Source organism: Syngnathus scovelli, chromosome 10, assembly GCF_024217435.2.
Source record: "Syngnathus scovelli strain Florida chromosome 10, RoL_Ssco_1.2, whole genome shotgun sequence".
Lineage (NCBI taxonomy): Eukaryota > Metazoa > Chordata > Actinopteri > Syngnathiformes > Syngnathidae > Syngnathus > Syngnathus scovelli.
Window position 1 is genome coordinate 569,929 of NC_090856.1, and position 12,572 is coordinate 582,500.

General features: G+C 44.1%; 1 protein-coding gene across 3 annotated transcripts in view; it reads right to left on the minus strand.

The window, feature by feature from the left end:
- kank4 (KN motif and ankyrin repeat domains 4) overlaps positions 1 to 12,572 on the minus strand; it is a 44,528-nt gene that overhangs the window by 12,953 nt on the left and 19,003 nt on the right. Inside the window, exon 1 of one of the 3 annotated variants that reach the window (XM_068652266.1) lies at positions 172 to 1,724. The exons of the other annotated variants lie outside the window; for them this stretch is intronic. The gene's annotated coding sequence lies outside the window, so the exon portion shown is untranslated. Of the gene's footprint in view, positions 1 to 171; positions 1,725 to 12,572 lie in introns of those variants that run through there. 3 annotated transcript variants of the gene reach the window in all.

Genomic DNA, 12,572 nt, shown 5'->3' on the forward strand with positions numbered 1-12,572 from the left:
ATTGTGGAGAGCAGAGCAGGCAGGAGGAGAACAACATTCATTTAGTGTTTATTGATCTTTTCCCAATGAGAGCATTCGGATTCCATTTGCACACACACACAGATAGACAAACAAGCATATCAGACAGTGTGAGACATCCATGCGCTTCAAAACTCTTTGCTGATGGCACACCTGTCAACTTCCTCTTGCATTGTCAGCTACTCAAGCGGTGTAAGCAAAACAAAATAATAATAACCAAAAAATCCAAATCTCACACGTAGTATACCCATTGTCTCTCCGTTTCTTACACAGTCGAGGCAAAACGTGTGACCTATATTCCACCCAGCGAAAAATAGAAAGGGGGAGGTGAGGTGAATAAACGTCAAGCAAGCAAATTGGAATTATAGATCAGCTTGGGATCAGCAATCTGTTCTAGAGAGAGAAGCAAGACGAGCTGAAAGGGAAAGGAGAGAATTCTCCAGGGGATTACCTCGCTCACCTGCCGCACAATTCCTCACCCCATGTCCTTCCTCGTTCCGATTTCTGCGGGCGTATCTGACCCTTGTCTGTCTTCACCCCGTAGCGCGGACACAAGAGAAAAAGGAGGGAGGACAAAGCCTGATGGCTGGGAAATGGGTGGAGGTGTTGGCAGGGCTGGAGAAAGAAACTGGGGACGATCACTTATGGCTGCTGGTTTGCTTTGGGAGGGGACACTACAATCTAATTGTGTTAATGATGTAGCTACTTGTGTTCATTTTGAAATTCATTTTCACTCTACGTGTTGTTTCTTGCTCATTTTGTCCATGTCATGTGAATACTGAGTATGTGGAAAAGTGTCAGAGTATAAGATGAGGTTTTCCTGGAGAGCAAATAACCTCAGGACAGACATGGGTATGTTCATTCATCATACTTCATATGTTTGCACGAGTGGAGTCTAATTACAGTTTCTATGTACCTCCAGGACGCTCATTGATACAAAACGACATGCAAAAGCAATTTGTTGGAAAGGCATCTCAAAGATCTCCGTGAAATGAGTAAGCTCTTTCCATGTCTGTGTTCAACCCAATCACAATTGAAAAAAGGCTCAGATGCTTCCTATGAGTAAATGAGGTAAATCATTAACACCCTTTAAATAAGCTAACTGCCCGGCTGGCTAATGATGTCGTTTTTTTTTCTTTTTCTTTTAATTTGATCTCACTTGCATGATCCCAGACACTTTTGGTCATTTCAGCTTGACAAATGTAAAAGCAAAGCCTAAAGCATCGAGCAAGATTGAAAGGGCTACAAAATGCAGGCTGAAGTGTGCATAGGAAAATGGAATACATGAAATATTCATCTGTTCATATGGCATAAGTATAAAGGTTCAATGAAGACTTCAAAACTGAGCCTGAACACCTCTAAAAGGGGAGCTGTTTTATTCTATTCTATTATTCTGAACCAACTCTCGGGCTTTCATCGGACGGTGACGCTTCCAGCAAACATAAATATGAAATGAAGAGTACCATTACATCACTTTTTTATACAGAGAGCATATGCTTGTATTGTGTTTGTCAAATGAAGCAATGACGTCGACGCGGCATGTTTTGTGGCCCAATTCTAGCCGCACTCCCAACATACATCAAATCAACTTGGCCCCTTTCATGTCATGCAGCCAAGTGAAAGAGCGAGGGTGTAATGTGGCCCAGGGGGGTTAAGCGTCTCGCTTTCCTATCACATGAACTGTTTGCTGTCAGGAGGGAGGGCTTCCATCCCCCCCCCCCCCTCCTTTGGAGTCGCATCTTCAACCACGTTGTGAGATAACACGTCTACTTGGATAATGTTAAAAGGTTTAATTGGCACGGCAACCGCATCATTAGCGACATTTCTCATCTCACCAAAATGCCCCTTTTCTCCTGATTACAGTACATATTTGCACGCAAATCAAAACAGTCCTGCTAACTCGTCAACTGATAGCATTGGCTCATTCCAGCTTTGTACACGGTGAGGGCTTTGACCAGACAGGGAGGGAAAAACAAAAGCACATGACGGCGGGCGGGCGGACGGACGGGGTTGGTGGGATTAAAAGAGTCTGGAGCAATGCATGCTTGCTTGGCGTAATCACATGGCGATTCCCATTCATAGAAAGAATTACAGTCATGCTTATGTGTGGTTTATGCTCGGTCAAGTGTCTGGCAAAAATATTAAGAGCAAGAGCAAGACCTGTCTGGATGAAACTTGAGCGTTGTATATCATCAGTGTGGTCTCCCTGGAACAGCTCTGTTCAAACATTAAAATAGCAACGGGGAAATCGTATCCCAAATCTGGCATGTGGATACGCACTTGCTCCTTTTTTTTCTGCTCCTCTTATTTATTTATTTATTGTTGTGTTATTTATTCATTATTTATTCAGCACGCTTTTGTTATACTTGTTACTTGTTTGTCTGTTGTGAGCCATGTCTTGTCACCGTGGGATAGGGGGGAATGAAATTTCGGTTTCTTTGTGTGTCTTTGGCATGTGGAGAAATTGACAATAAAGCTGACTTTGACTTTGACTTTGACTTATTAGGACTATGTGTAGGAATAAAACTTGAGTTTGTTTACTGCACAGCTCACCCGGCCGGATGCACGTACATTTCTACCAAATGAAGCATTTGTGCTTATATTGTGCTCACTGTGAGAGGCTATGCTAGGATTTATTTCAAGACAATGAAAAATACATTTCAAAGAACTGTTTTGAATTGTATAAGCCACTTGATCACACAGCCAAGCCACTGGTAATAATGCGCAATTTCAGGTGCACAGAAATCCTTGTGGGGCTGGCTGCTTGCTCATTTATACTACAAGTAGCCATCACTAAGACGCTTTTAGGATGGAAAAACAAGGAAGGAAACTTTCCACAGGCAAAGTACGTCTGCGTGGGCCAGACGTGGCTGGCAGTCATCCTGAGGAAGGCCAGTTGCTGATAAGGCCTTTGGCCAGTCAGGGAAAAGACGTACATTGAAAATGACGCCGCCAGCCAGCCAGCCAGCCAGCCAGCACTGAACACAAAACACACTTCACTGCTCAGCTGGAAATGACCTGAACCTCTGTGAATGCACGTGCAGAGGCAACGTTCACACACCAACAGGAGCCTTGCAAGGAAAGAAGCATTCTTCTCGTGCATCAAGCGGAATGAGGCTTGACATGAAAAAGAAGCAATGTTGCCACATTTATTTGCTATTTAAACTAAAAAGCCAAATTGCCTTCACAGCAATGCTAAACATCTTGCTAATTATTGGTCACAAGCACTTATGTGGATGTTCAGGGAAAAAAACCAGGGGAGGTGATAATGACAGCATTTCTCATCACCTTTACCATTCTTCAGAAATGTGTGATTTATATAGCGGATAGTGCTATAGTTCACACTTCAGAATGAATCAGCCAGGCTTTGCCTTAGTTTTCAAGATATTCTTAGATATTTTGATGCTGTGTGAAAATATTGAAAGTTCTTTTTCTAATCCAGCACGACCGTATCTTAATGTACAAAGTAGGAGACGCAAAGGCACGGTCGGATGAGTTTGGCATGAAACAACTTGATCTTTCCAATGAACTTGCATGGGAGTTGGGAGCTTGGCCATTAATAGCATCCAGCGATACTGCATAGTCATCATGCTTTTTAAATCCTCTTCTGTATTTACTCGCAAAATGAGAATGGAAGAAATGGATGAAGAAAAGCACAGTTGCATAGCAAAAGAAAGGCTTCCCGTTTGACTGGCATCTCATTCATGTGTTAGATTTATCTTTCTTGACACACAGTGATTTCCAATCTTCAAAAGCTCAAGTGCCAGACTCATCTGGAAGATGAAGTGCAAGTCAAGAGGCCTGCTTGTCGGCGTTTTAGAGCAACAGTTGCCTGCAGCACAGCACAGCAAGAAAGCAAAGAATCATCTCTCGTCACCGGTATTTATCTCCATTCTTTTGTTGCCTGCCCTCCATTTTGCATCCCTCGATTCTAGGAACGCAGCAGAGCCCTGCAGCCCTGCAGGCAGGCAGGCAGGCAGGCATCCTGCTCCAAGAACAGCGACAAAATATTCCACTGGCACGAAGGGAACTTGCAAGAGCCACCAGGCTTCCTCCAAAAAGACCTTATAAATCTTCCATGGTTTAGCCATAAAGAAGTTTTAAAAAGATCACCACTCGATTTACAGCAAGCATCTGCGCAATATCTTACTTTGGATCATGTATAGTTTTCCCTTTTCTAATCTGACCCATAGATTGTGACTTCCAAAGGCTGGCTGGCTGCCAGGCAGCAAAGCATCAGAAGTTATGTTAAAAGATTAGGAGAATACAAAAGAAGAGAAAATGAATCATGACGGAAGACCGAGCAGGAGTCAACGGCTAGATCGCCTTGAAATTCACTGACTTTTTTGCTGGTCAGCAGGGAGATACCATTTTCTACATGGCTTTATAGTGGTTGAAAAGATAACTTCCATTAGTTTGAAGAATGCTGATCCATAGGCTTTTTTGTATTTTGGAGCCCACCCATGCCAACGTTCGATTTGTGCTTTGAGATTTTGCAGCGTAAGCATTTGGAGTGGATGCTTGCCAGCTGTTGCTCAGTTGAGCTGCAAAGTGCAGCTGTCTGAGGTTTTTTTTTTTTTTTTTTTTTTTTTTTATAATGACAGCAGCCCAGAGGTGCTATAGTGAAAAGCTGATGAGATGTAGAGACTGCAGTACCATCCATCTGCTTGTCAATGTCTATGTGAGTGGTAGAACCCCGAGTGTGGCAACTACTGGGGAAGCATGCTTGTAAAAGGCAATGATAGACAGAATGAGGTGAATTGCATGGCATGGCGTGGCGTGGCGTGGCGTGGCGTGGCATGGGGGGCTTGCTTGACTGCATTGAAGCAAACTTGAAGAAGCTATTCTACTCACAAATCACAACATCAGGCACACAAACACAAGAAGTGTGCTACACTGCATAGGAGAGAAGACATTTGATTTTCCGAAAGAATAATGTCATGCATTTTCCTGACTGCTATTGAAATGTCTTCATGATATATTTGTGTGAACTGTTCCCAAGGTCGATCAGTAAGACTCATAGATGTGTTACGGAGACCCGGCGGCTATTAAGCTGTCTGAATATCTGGATCAGTTGGGGAGTTGAAAATGTGCCATGTGAAATTTGTGAATGACAATTAGGAATTTTTGATTGATCTATCTGTTCTTAACTCTGTAGGAGAGCTGAAGTTTAGTCAGCAACACATTGAAGAAATGAGCAGTGGTAGAACATGAAGGACATCTTATTTGAAACAGTGTTTACATGGGTTTGAGATACTAAAAGCGTCACATCACTCCTCTTAAAAGCTAAGGGGGAAAAAATCCTGAAATTCTGAAATTTTTATAGGACTATTTTTAGAATCACATTGTGATTATAATGTTGAATTTTAAAGCAATCTAACTGCACTCTGTCACATAAAAATCCAAATATGATCCTTGAGAATGACATTAATGATGTAGATGGAGTTGAAGAAACAAGCCAGTAATTCCAAGGGCAGCTTTTATTCGGCTGTAAATTGAAGCCACAGATAGCAAAGCTGAAACAGAAAAAAAAAAGGGAGGGGGGGGGGGGGCATTCCCTGAGCAGGCAAATGATATCAAATGAAATCCATTCTTCCCCAACCTCTTTCCTTGGAAACAAAAGGTGGCCAAGGTCACTTCCTGTCACGTCTTGTCCCCAACTGCTCCACTATGTGTCTGTTGTCTTGGTTTCTGTCTGTGTGCTCGCCCCTCCCCTCCCCTCCCCTCCTGTGTGCCCATGATCAGTGTGATTATTCCCACCTGCTTCCCACCTGCCTCTTGTTACCTGTCGTGTATATAAGTCCTGTCTGCCCCTCACTCCCTGTCGGATCATTGGTTGTGGTTGTTCGGTGTTGGAGTTCTGTTGTGTGTTCATGTCATGATGTCTTTTTGGTTCCTGTTCCTGTCATTGGTAATGTCACCCTGTCTTTTTGTTTCACCTCTTTTTGGTCAGTCCCGTTGTTAGGTTTTGTTAAGTCATGTCAGTTGCCGAGTCTGTTAGTTTGCGTTCTTCAATAAACCCTGGTCCAAGCTGCACTTGGCCGTCCTGCGCCATGCTCCACCCGATCGTGACAACTTCCATTCTGTCTTGCCTTTCGGGCATGCAGGATAATTGGGATTTCTGCTGACCTCTGGAATTGTTTCATTCAGAGCAACAAGATGTTTTATCAGCCATGCCATTAACTGCAGGCTGACGTCAAAATGATGACTTTTACCTGTGTGATAGTGTTGGCTCGTGAGTGAACGATGGGTTCAAAAGAACGAATCTTTTCAGTGAACGAGAGTTTTTGTCAGTTCATATGACTGAACTGAACTGAACCAGTAGGTGACAGTAATGCCCATTGAAGCCGGTGCCACCAGGCCGTAAAACAAAACGAAGAAGAAAATGACGTCACATCCCATACACGAACGAGTCGTGAATTGCATTTTCCGTTCCCCAACTGAACGCATCTTTGGGAGAACGAGTGAGTGAATGAGTGATTTGCATTTCCAGGTCATCGCGAGAACGGATCAGTGAGGGAACGAATTGTGACGTTCCCGTTGGCGAACGAGGCAATGGGTCTACTTCCTGCCTTCCTTCCTTCCTTCCCGTGCATCGACGGATCAGTCAGTGAAGGTGTTGCGTCGTCTCCCCCCTGGCGTGAACTCTGGATGCCAGGATGTCGATTTGCCAAGGAAAGAAAGAACCACTCACTGAAACACCACTTCTTTTATGCACGTTTTAGATGATGCTTCTCTTTGGGTCATTGTGATTTTATAACACTTAAAATAACGTGCATGCATACATCCGCCTAAATATTGTTGTATGCATGAGCAGTCTGTTTTCCCATTCACTGCCTTCCATGAAGTGTACCTACACATATTGTCATAAAAAGCAGTTAACCAAATGACTGATTTTTGTTTTCATGCCCTAAAAAAATAAAAACAAGGAATAAAACACCAGACAAGTATTAACATAAATGTTTATTTGAAAATAATATCAAAAGTAAATTTCAAACCAGCAATCTAATGGCGTATATATGCATGCACGGTACTTTAGTGCCAAAAGTCCCAATGACCGTGAGCAGCAGGGGGGGGGGCCCCATTTCAACCCCTTACACTGAGTGCCAAGCAGGGAAGAAATGAGTACCATTGTTATAATGGTCACTGGTATGACCCGGCCGGGGTTTGAACCCCCGACCTCCCAATCTCAGGGCGGACACTCTCCTCTCCGGCCACTGAGCTGGTAAACACTTTTATCGTAGTATAACACTTATAGTCGTTTTTAAATAACGTGTATACGCCTAAATATTGTTATCCAATATATCTACTGCAATTTCACATTAGATTGCTGGTTTGAAATTTGCTTTTAATGTTATTATTTTTAATAAACATTTATGTTAAAACTTGTCTGGCGTCTTATTCCTTGTTTTTATCTTCGCCAATTAAAACATAAGAATCTGACATTTGGTTAACTGCTTCATATGACAATATGTACACTACACGAGGTTAAAAATAAAAAAGAGAATAAATAAATATAGGGTTAATTGCAAAAGCATTTCCTTGCACCTGGGATCGAACCAAGCTCTTGCCGAGCAAGAACCCAACTCACTAACCAGTCGGCAATTCCAACCTGCAGTCTACAATAGCTTGCACTGTTTTGTACGAGCGATGTGTATTCCAGTTTTAAGTGAACTGAATCTTTAGAATCGGTTCACTCAAAATATTTGTTCAAAAGAATCGTTCGCTACACTTTCTTATTTATTTATGTATATAGTAGTTTTTAAATAACGTGTATATCTATGTACACGTGTACACAACGTGTTGTGATGACATCTGCTGCGGAGTCTTCACTGATCTAGTCACTTGTGGGCTGTTCCATACAACCATACATGTTCCACGCACTGAGCACAAGGCTTCCATAGGGTAATGGTTAGTGATCTGGCCTTTCACCCCAGCGACCCGGGTTTGAATCTTAGTGGGTCCAATAATATTTTATCATAGAAAATTTGCAACACAGCTTAAATATGCATTTTATTATTTTTTTTTACCTCGTGTAGTGTACCAAAATATCCCATAATTATCTGCCTAAATAATTGTGACTAATTTAAAACTATTCTACTTGTTAATACCTACAAAATAACATTCTAACCGAGATTGCATTGACCTAATTTTCACATGGTCCTTGTTTACATTTTGCATTTGACACTGACAGCTGTTAAGTGCCACGTTAGGGCTCTTCTTGTGTAAGTTTTGTTTGTTATGGGTTTTCTTTTGTAAGTTTAACTTTGGGTACTTCGAAAGTGTCATTTTAAATTGTACTTTGCTAGGTGTTCGTGTACACAACGTGTTGTGATGACATCTGCTGCGGAGTCTTTAGCTAGTCGCTTGTGAGCTGCTCCATAAAACCATACATGTTCCATACACTGAAAGCAAGGCTTCCGTAGGCTAGTGGTTAGTGCTCTGGTCTTTCACCCCAGCGACCCGGGTTTGAATCTCGGTGGGACCCAAAAAATTTTATCATAGAAATTTTGCAACACAGTTGCTCGTGTAACCATAAAACCATACATGTTCCATGCATTGAGAGCAAGGCTTCCATAGGATAGTGGTTAGTGCTCTGGGCTTTCACCCCAGCGACCCAGGTTTGAATCTCAGTGGGACCCAAAAAGTTTTCAGTTACACGAGCTCGTGTAACCATAAAACTATACAAGTCGCATCCACTGAGAGCAAGGCTTCCATAGGGTAGTGGTTAGTGCTCTGGTCTTTCACCCCAGCGACCCGTGTTCGAATCTCAGTGGGACCCAAAAGTTTTATCATAGAAATTTTGCAACACAGTTGCTCGTGTAACCATAAAACCATACATGTCGCATGCACTGAGAGCAAGGCTTCTATAGGGTAGTGGTTAGTGCTCTGGGCTTTCACCCCAGCGACACAGGTTCGAATCTCAGTGGGACCCAAAAAGTTTTATCAGTTACACGAGCTCGTGTAACCATAAAACCATACATGTCGCATTCACTGAGAGCAAGGCTTCCATAGGGTAGTGGTTAGTGCTCTGGTCTTTCACCCCAGCGACCCGTGTTCGAATCTCAGTGGGACCCAAAAGTTTTATCATAGAAATTTTGCAACACAGTTGCTCGTGTAACCATAAAACCATACATGTCGCATGCACTGAGAGCAAGGCTTCTATAGGGTAGTGGTTAGTGCTCTGGGCTTTCACCCTAGCGTCACAGGTTCGAATCTCAGTGGGACCCAAAAAGTTTTATCAGTTACACGAGCTCGTGTAACCATAAAACCATACATGTCGCATTCACTGAGAGCAAGGCTTCCATAGGGTAGTGGTTAGTGCTCTGGTCTTTCACCCCAGCGACCCGTGTTCGAATCTCAGTGGGACCCAAAAGTTTTATCATAGAAATTTTGCAACACAGTTGCTCGTGTAACCATAAAACCATACATGTCGCATGCACTGAGAGCAAGGCTTCTATAGGGTAGTGGTTAGTGCTCTGGGCTTTCACCCCAGCGTCACAGGTTCGAATCTCAGTGGGACCCAAAACGTTTTATCAGTTACACGAGCTCGTGTAACCATAAAACCATACATGTCGCATTCACTGAGAGCAAGGCTTCCATAGGGTAGTGGTAGTGCTCTGGTCTTTCACCCCAGCGACCCGTGTTCGAATCTCAGTGGGACCCAAAAGTTTTATCATAGAAATTTTGCAACACAGTTACTCGTGTAACCATAAAACCATGCATGTCGCATGCACTGAGAGCAAGGCTTCCATAGGGTAGTGGTTAGCGCTCTGGGCTTTCACCCCAGCGACACAGGTTCGAATCTCAGTGGGACCCAAAAAATTTTATCATAGAAAATTTGCAACACAGTTGCTCGTGTAACCATAAAACCATACATGTCGCATGCACTGAGAGCAAGGCTTCCATAGGGTAGTGGTTAGTGCTCTGGGCTTTCACCCGAGCGACCCAGGTTCGAATCTCAGTGGGACCCAAAAAATTAGGGTTAGGTTTAGAGGTAGGGTTAGGGTTAGGTTTAGAGGTAGGGTTAGGGTTAGGGTTAGAGGTAGGGCTAGGGTTAGAGGTAGTGCTAGAGGTAGGGTTAGGGTTAGAGGTAGGGGTAGGGCTAGGGTAAGAACTAGGGTTAGAGTTAGAGGTAGGACTAGCGTTAGAGCTAGGGGTAGGGTTAGAGGTAGGGTTAGAGCTAGAGGTAGAGCTAGGGTTAGAGCTTGGGTTAAGGTAAGAGCTAGGGTTAGGGTAAGAGCTAGGGGTAGGGGTAGGGCTAGGGTTAAAGCTAGGGTTAGAGGTAGGGTTAGAGGTAGGGTTAGGGTTAGAGCTAGGGTTAGGGTTAGGGTTAGAGGTAGAGTTAGGGTTAGAGGTAGGGTTAGGGTAAGAGCTAGGTTTAGGGTTAGAGGTAGGGTTAGAGGGTTAGAGGGTAGGGGTAGGGCTAGGGTTAGAGCTAGGGTTAGAGCTAGGGTTAGGGTAAGAGCTAGGGTTAGGGTTAGAGGTAGGGTTAGAGGTAGGGTTAGAGGTAGGGTTAGGGTTAAAGCTAGGGTTAGAGGTAGGGTTAGGGTTAGAGGTGGGGTTAGGGTAAGAGCTAGGGTTAGGGCAAGAGCTAGGGTTAGGGTTAGGGTTAGAGCTAGGGTTAGGGTAAGAGCTAGGTTTAGGGTTAGAGGTAGGGTTAGAGGTAGGGCTAGGGCTAGGGTTAGAGCTAGGGTTAGGGTAAGAGCTAGGGTTAGGGTTAGAGGTAGGGTTAGAGGTAGGGTTAGGGTTAAAGCTAGGGTTAGAGGTAGGGTTAGGGTTAGAGGTGGGGTTAGGGTAAGAGCTAGGGTTAGGGTAAGAGCTAGGGTTAGGGTTAGGGTTAGAGGTAGGGTTAGTGTTAGAGGTAGGGTTAGAGGTAGGGTTAGGGTTAGAGGTAGGGTTAGGGTTAAAGGTAGGGTTAGAGGTAGGGTTGGGGTTAGAGCTTGGGTTAGGGTAAGAGCTAGGGTTAGGGTTAGAGGTAGGGTTAGAGGTAGGGGTAGGGTTAGAGGTAGGGTTAGGGTTAGAGGTAGGGTTAGGGTTAGAGGTAGGGTTAGAGGTAGGGTTAGGGTTAGAGGTAGGGGTAGAAGTAGGGTTAGGGTTAGAGGTAGGGGTAGAAGTAGGGTTAGGGTTAGAGGTAGGGTTAGAGGTAGGGGTAGGGTTAGAGGTAGGGTTAGGGTTAGAGGTAGGGTTAGGGTTAAAGGTAGGGTTAGAGGTAGGGTTAGGGTTAGAGCTTGGGTTAGGGTAAGAGCTAGGGTTAGGGTTAGAGGTAGGGTTAGGGTTAGAGGTAGGGGTAGGGTTAGAGGTAGGGTTAGAGGTAGGGTTAGGGTTAGAGGTAGGGTTAGGGTTAGAGGTAGGGTTAGGGTTAGAGGTAGGGTTACAGGTAGGGTTAGGGTTAGAGGTAGGGGTAGAAGTAGGGTTAGGGTTAGAGGTAGGGGTAGAAGTAGGGTTAGGGTTAGAGGTAGGGGTAGAAGTAGGGTTAGGGTTAGAGGTAGGGGTAGAAGTAGGGTTAGGGTTAGAGGTAGGGTTAGAGGTAGGGGTAGGGTTAGAGGTAGGGTTAGGGTTAGAGGTAGGGTTAGAGGTAGGGTTAGAGGTAGGGTTAGGGTTAGAGGTAGGGTTAGGGTTAGGGCTAGGGTTAGAGCTAGGGTTAGGGTAAGAGCTAGGGTTAGGGTTAGAGGTAGGGTTAGGGTTAGAGGTAGGGTTAGAGGTAGGGTTAGGGTTAGGGTTAGAGGTAGGGTTAGTGTTAGAGGTAGGGTTAGAGGTAGGGTTAGGGTTAGAGGTAGGGTTAGAGGTACGGTTAGGGTTAAAGGTAGGGTTAGAGGTATGGTTAGGGTTAGAGGTAGGGTTAGGGTAAGAGCTAGGGTTAGAGGTAAGGTTAGGGTTATGGGTAGGGTTAGGGTTAGAGGTAGGGTTAGAGGTAGGGTTAGGGTTAGAGGTAGGGTTAGAGGTAGGGTTAGAGGTAGGGTTAGGGTTAGAGGTAGGGTTAGGGTTAGAGGTAGGGTTAGAGGTAGGGTTAGAGGTAGGGTTAGAGGTAGGGTTAGGGTTAGAGGTAGGGTTAGGGTAAGAGCTAGGGTTAGAGGTAAGGTTAGGGGTAGGGTTAGGGTTAGAGGTAGGGTTAGAGGTAGGGTTAGGATTAGAGGTAGGGTTAGAGGTAGGGTTAGAGGTAGGGTTAGAGGTAGGGTTAGAGGTAGGGTTAGGGTTAGAGGTAGGGTTAGGGTAAGAGCTAGGGTTAGGGTTTTGGTTGGAGCTCGGGCTAGGGTTAGGGTTAAAGCTAGGGTTAGGGTTAGGCTTAGACCTAGGGTTAGAGCTAGGGTTGGGGTTAGAACTAGGGTTGGAGCTAGGGTTAGGATTAGGGTTCCTTTTTTTTTTTTCAAAAAAAAAAAAAAACACGGTAGTTAAACTACCGTGTATGGTAGTTTAACTACCATGTATGGTAGTTTGTTTTTTTTTTTTTTCAAAAAAAAATTTAAAAAAAAAACACGGTAGTTAAACTACCGTGTATGGTAGTTTAACTACCATGTATGGTAGTTTGTTTGTTTTTTTTCAAAAAAAAAAAC